This window comes from Carassius carassius, chromosome 27, assembly GCF_963082965.1.
Source record: "Carassius carassius chromosome 27, fCarCar2.1, whole genome shotgun sequence".
Classification (NCBI taxonomy): domain Eukaryota; kingdom Metazoa; phylum Chordata; class Actinopteri; order Cypriniformes; family Cyprinidae; genus Carassius; species Carassius carassius.
Genome location: NC_081781.1, coordinates 30,298,560 through 30,304,958, shown reverse-complemented (window position 1 = coordinate 30,304,958; position 6,399 = coordinate 30,298,560).

Here is a 6,399-nt window from a genome sequence, read left to right as displayed (position 1 = left end):
ATATAGCCTAATGTCCACTTTTGCATGCTTTTCCTAAAATTTGTTCACGTGCTATTCGGAAACGGTATGACTAATCAACTTGAATTCCATAACTTTTTGCCAGTGTGGTCTGAAGATGACAGGTTAAATTTTTTGTGCTAATCGGTTCAATGGCCTAGGAAAATTTCAAAAGCAGTTTTTACGAACAATTGAAAATAACGGAAAAAAATAAGTCTTGCGATTAAAAAATTTTGTTCTGAAGAAAAAAATCTTTTTCATTTTGTGGCTTACGATTCAAAAGTTATTAGTATAAAATTTGTGAAAGTTTGAGTTAAAGGCTCCAATTTTTTTTCTTTTCTCACTGTCCTCTATCAGTGTGTTAAATTTCACAACTTTCCAGCAAACGGTTCTATGGGCTGCCATAGACTAACGAAATCATGCTAACTAATACAATAGGTGTCTAAGCACCTTGGTGCTTGGCCCCTTATTAATGCAAATATTACTGTATCTAAATTCATATTGCTGGAAAGCCTGATGCTCTTGTCAAACACTGAAGGTCAAACACTGAAGTCAGACCGAGATGACTGCTGTTGATTTCCATCTCACCTTCTGGGCTGTTGTCCTATTTTAACAATGGAAAAACGGTCCGTGCGCAGGGGCCCGTTTTTGGAATGGGTTGTCCCTATTCTCTTAATGAGTAATGGCCGTTCAATAAACCAAACAAAGTGTCATCTCCCATTCCCTTTAAGAGCGAGATGTGCTCGCGCCATGGCAGATCGCTATTTACACGGAGGAATTTGTTGGCGGAAAAGCTGAACGCTTCTCAAGCGAAGAAACCGGTCTGCTCGTGCGCGAAGTTAAAGCGCGCAAGCAGATCATCTACGGGACAAGCAGGCATCCACCAAAGCTCAGTGCGATGAGTCAGTTAATATATACAGTATGCAGTGTTGGGGAGTAACTAGTTACATGTAACGGCGTTACGTAATTTAATTACAAAATTATTGTAACTGTAATTAGTTACAGTTACTAAGAAAAAATGAGTAATTAAATTACAGTTACTTATGAAATTTTTTACGATTACAAAGTGGATTACATTTGAATGTTTACACGCATCCACATACAGATTTAATTGATTTCTTTCCCAAATTGCACTGACTATTCTGAGACATACCGCCCTAATAATTTCCGGGATGCGGAAACACAGTCTGGTTCGTAGAATCCAGTCATAAAAACGAAATGCCTAACGCGGACGGAATATGCCACATTTTGGATGACTAAATCAAAAGTAGGTCAGTACACTTGAATCAAAACATGACATCGAATAGTGTCTGTGAATATTAAGCCCCAAAAATGCAATATATGACTCCTGCACTTTCTGCGTGTCTGTGGAAATCAGGCGCGGACTGGACACCGGGAGAAACGGGACAATTCCCGGTGGCCTGGCAGCCGATTTTGCCCCACTATTTAATGTCATTATTGTATAATTGCACGCCGAACGTACTAAAGCGATCATTTGCGAATCCGCCATTTGATAATTAAATCTCTAATAAGTCATGAATTGTCATGACTCGCGCGCTCTCCGCGCCTCCGCCAAACGGTTTGGATCAGACTCCGAGTAATCAATGCGAGAGAGAGAGAGAGAGAGAGAGAGAGAGAGAGAGAGAGAGAGAGGGAGAGAGAGAGAGAGAGAGAGGGAGAGAGAGAGAGAGAGAGAGAGAGAGAGAGGGAGAGAGAGAGAGAGAGAGAGAGAGAGAGAGAGGGAGAGAGAGAGAGAGAGAGGGAGAGAGAGAGAGAGAGAGAGAGGGAGAGAGAGAGAGAGAGAGAGAGAGAGAGGGAGAGAGAGAGAGAGAGAGAGAGAGAGGGAGAGAGGGAGAGAGAGAGAGAGAGGGAGAGAGAGAGAGAGAGAGAGAGAGAGAGAGAGAGAGAGGGAGAGAGAGAGAGAGAGAGGGAGAGAGAGGGAGGGAGAGAGAGAGAGAGAGAGAGAGAGAGAGAGAGAGAGAGAGAGAGAGGGAGAGAGGGAGAGAGAGAGAGAGAGAGAGAGAGAGAGAGAGAGAGAGTATAGAGTGGACTGATGGAGCAGAGAAGCAGAACTACTGTTCAGGGTTTCAGGTCAGGTTAGCTGGAAAAAAAATATCCGATTTTTTTTATAGGTTTAGGGGGAGCTACGACAGACAACAACACAACCCTTACGAAAATTAACATTTTAATATTTAACTATAAATCCAGAGAAAATGGTTACTATTGTTTAACTGTGATAAACAAAAATGTAAAATTATTTTACAAATGTATTTATTTAAAAATAAATACAAATCCATTTGCAAAAAAACAAAAAAACATTTATATATGTATATATATACACTTTATATAGGCTAATAAAAGCATGGTAATTTTTTGTAAGGGAAAAACATGACTCGTGTACAGTATTAGGATTTTTCTACAAAGATATTGTAGTATTGTAGAGTATTGTATTGTAAAGTATAGTTTTGTTCAATATTGAGTATTAAAGTCATGAGAGAGATGGATAACAGGGCAAAATAAAGAGACTGAAGAGAAAAATGGAAGTGAAGGTGCAGTTCAGGAGAGAACTTTTAATTATTTTGCATGTCCCCAAATTAAAGATTTAAACCTTTTTTATGTCAGGTCCATACAAAAAATAGTTTTGTCCATGAATTTGTTTGTATGAGTTTGAATTTTCCAGTCTGAATTTCTTTCCCAGTCCGCCCCTCCTGTAAATTAATGGCAAAGACATGGTTTCATTTACTACACATAGGCTTACTGAAGCTTGCAGTGTTTTTTAACCTCTGCTGCCTCAATATAGGAGTACACGAGCACATAAACATAATTTCTAGAACTGCTCTGTCACTTCATGTGCATTTTACTTATTTTGAGAAAACTATCACCATATGCAGAGACAGCAGTTTAAAAAAAAACACCAATGTTTCAGGAGTTTATTACACAGAATACGTCACATGCTTATTAGATAACTGTATTTAAGCTGATGTATATGCTTTTATTTATTATTCTTTAATTTTCACAAATTTAGAAAAGTAATCAAAAAGTACTCAAAAGTAATTAGTTACATTACTTTAATAAAGTAATTGAAAAAGTTACACTACTATTACATTTTAAACAGGGTAACTTGTAATCTGTAACCTATTACATTTCCAAAGTAACCTTCCCAACACTGAGTATGTGTGTGTATTGGCACAATTGTTCAATTAATTTGCCAATTTCATTCAGCATTTTAACTAGTAATAGGCTGAATTGCAAATAGGTATCCTAATTCTAATACACAAAATGACTATCCATCATTACATTTTAATATTTAGGTAGCCTACACAATAATATTATTTTACACTGTAATCTTTTTGTTTTTAATATTTGGCATGTTTGTGTGATGCATCCCTGTGTGTAATAAGCAAAGTCAACACGCACTGTGGACCCACCCAGAGGGGCATTTTCTACCAACGCACTCTTTAAATAACAAAACAATATTGCGCCATTGACTTTAGACTTTAGTCCAGGTTTGAGTTGGTCTATGGCGCAGTCTATTTTCAGCTCCTTAAAATAGCAATGCGTCTGAAAACAACTCTTTTTTTAGATCAGCACGTCCAAGGGCGCAGAAATGGGCGCAAATGCATTTGCTAATTAAATGACGTGGCGCTGGACAGGAAAATGGACTGAAACTAGCAAATACACTTGCGCTGCTGCGCCTTGCGTCGCATTGCGTCGCATTGCGACGGGTGTATGATAGGGCCCAATGTGTGTAAACTGTGAATAGTCTGAAAAGACTGTGTAAAGCATGAATCTGAAATGTCAGTGAATCAGTCACTGATTTTAAACACTCACCCAACCAGAACGGCGTCTGCCGTTAAAGCTTGAGCAGCAGTGTTGCCAGATTGGAAATATCCAAGTATCGTACCAGAAGTTCAAAATTATCGTATTTGGAAGAAAATTATCGTACATGAGTCAAAAGAGTTATTTATCTATTCTAAACCAACAACATTTTGACACGACCTGCATATTACCATAATAGATAAGGCGTATTGTTGGACGGAAGCAGTGAGACAAAATACTATCCCTTTATTTTCAGTCTGTCTGTGACGCGGCGCATATTAAAACATATTAAAATGATTTTTAACACTTGCTTTGTCGTGTCCAGTGAAGAAGGAATTTAGCTGTTGCTGCGTGGTGCAGTAACTCCACATCTGAGCCGCTGTCATTGGAATCCTGCGTGTTGCCAAATGTTGAAGGGGTTCTTGCTGTCATGGACCACAACAGTGCACATTGGCTTTAAAGAAGGGCACTTTCCTGCATTCTTAACACACCCTCAGGTGCACACGAACGCATTTAGAGTGTCTGTAATGAGCCGATTTCGTGTATGAGAAAAGAAGCCCTATGACTGCAACTACCATCATTTAAATTTTCATAAAATTCTGAGATTATCGTACGTTACGGGATTTTTTTCATTATTGATCGTACATCGTACAGAGGTAAAAATTATCGTACAAATTCGATACTTATCGTACGTTTGGCAACACTGTTGAGCAGGGCTTTATATAGCCGCTGCGCTGTGACGTCACACTCGAGCCGCTCGCGCTTTTCTTTTCTTTTTCTTTTTTCTTTTTGGAACTATGCATTTCCACTCTGTTATGTGGTTGTTTTGTTTTAAAATGAACACTAATACCATTTTCGAGAGTGTCAGGAGTTTGTTAGTGTTAATATTTGAAATATGAACGTGGTTCATGCCGCATGTATGTCCTTAAACACAGTCAGATATCGGGCGCCACTCGAGTTTTATTTATTCGGAGAGCACACAGGAACATGACGATCTTGTTTACCCAAGGAAATGTACCATTATAATCAGGGTGCGATTTGTAAAAATAACAGAGGGGGGGATGTTTTGAAACATTTTAATTCATAAAAATAAATCATGAGAACATTAACTAGATGACGTCATGCGCTAATTAGCATATTTATGACGTAAGTGCGTCGTATAAAACTGTTTTTATTACTATATTTTAGAGTTTCTGTTGTCAGACAACGGAATGAATATTATAATGACTGAAACGCGGTCCATTAAGACTACATAACCAGCTCTCAAACATTATAATCTGCACTAATGAAATCAAATACACATACGAAAAGTCAGTGGTTGTGCTGTGACTGATGTCGGCTATACTTGCTTGTAAAATAGAGTTAGAAGCAACAGTATATCTTTTTTTGGAGCGCAGGTGCTCCTCTCTGCGCTTGCTGAACACAGCAGATACAGTGAAAGAGGCTCGCCCAGGGAAAGAGAGACCTCGCGCTCGTACGGCAGCACCAGAGAGTCTCAGAGACTAAATAATGATTGCCCAAAAAGTCGCTAGATTTGTCGCTTAATCTAGCGACAAAGTCGCCAAGTTGGCAACTCCGCTGCCCAGCGGACCGGCTTCAGCCGTCTCGCAAGTGTTGATAGGCTATTACTCGTGAAGTGTAACCAATCAGATAGCGCCGTGGGCGGGACATTAAGCAAGTCTGCAGAATGGTGAATACAGAGAGGCTGCGCGGCAGCTATCAGAGCCAGCCAAAGTAGCGCATTTTAAAATAAAATTGACTTTAATCAAACCACGGATCTGTGATAAGTTTTGTGATCCGTCTCGTCACTAGTATATTAGCACTGATCACTTTGAAGGGGGGATAAAAATAATTAAGCAGAGGCAGGGATACATTGACCAGAAAGGGGGAAATCCCACGCACCATACCCCCCCCCCCCCAACCCGGCAAAACGCACCGTGGTTATAATAAGAATTAATGGTGCTCTTTGTTGAAAAAATGCGACTTTACCGAAGCGCTGTGCCTAACACACGGTTGAGTCAGTTATTTCTGTATTAGAACGTTATTTGTTTTTGAAAGATGTTGGAAAAATTCTACCTCACCTCAGAGATAGTAAAACAGTAATCTGAATTACTGAATAATCTGAATCATAGCATTATTGATAGTCATCCTTTGTTATCGATCTTGCTTATGACAGCAGTCATAGAAAGAGGCATGATTTGACAGAAATGACATGCAAGGACTAATCTAGTACAGCAGTTTGATTCAGTGTTTGCTTAATATCACTCGGTTTTATTGGAAACTACAGATTCACTCGTTATTCATTACATGTCGCTGTATTGTAATTAAAATGGTCACATAATTTATATAAGTTACTTAATTCATTAAGTGATTAATATTTGTTGTTTGTAAATGTTTCAGATGCGTCGTTCTGCTCAAATGCATCACCATACCTCTCATGTTCTTCAGATCGACCTAATAATTTGCAGCTTTACTCGGAAACTTCATTTCCTGTACATCAATAAGAAGAACCAGAGCCATTATACGTCTAAATATACTTGATTTAACTAAATGAATTGAAAAGTGTGGTGTAGTAGTAACAGA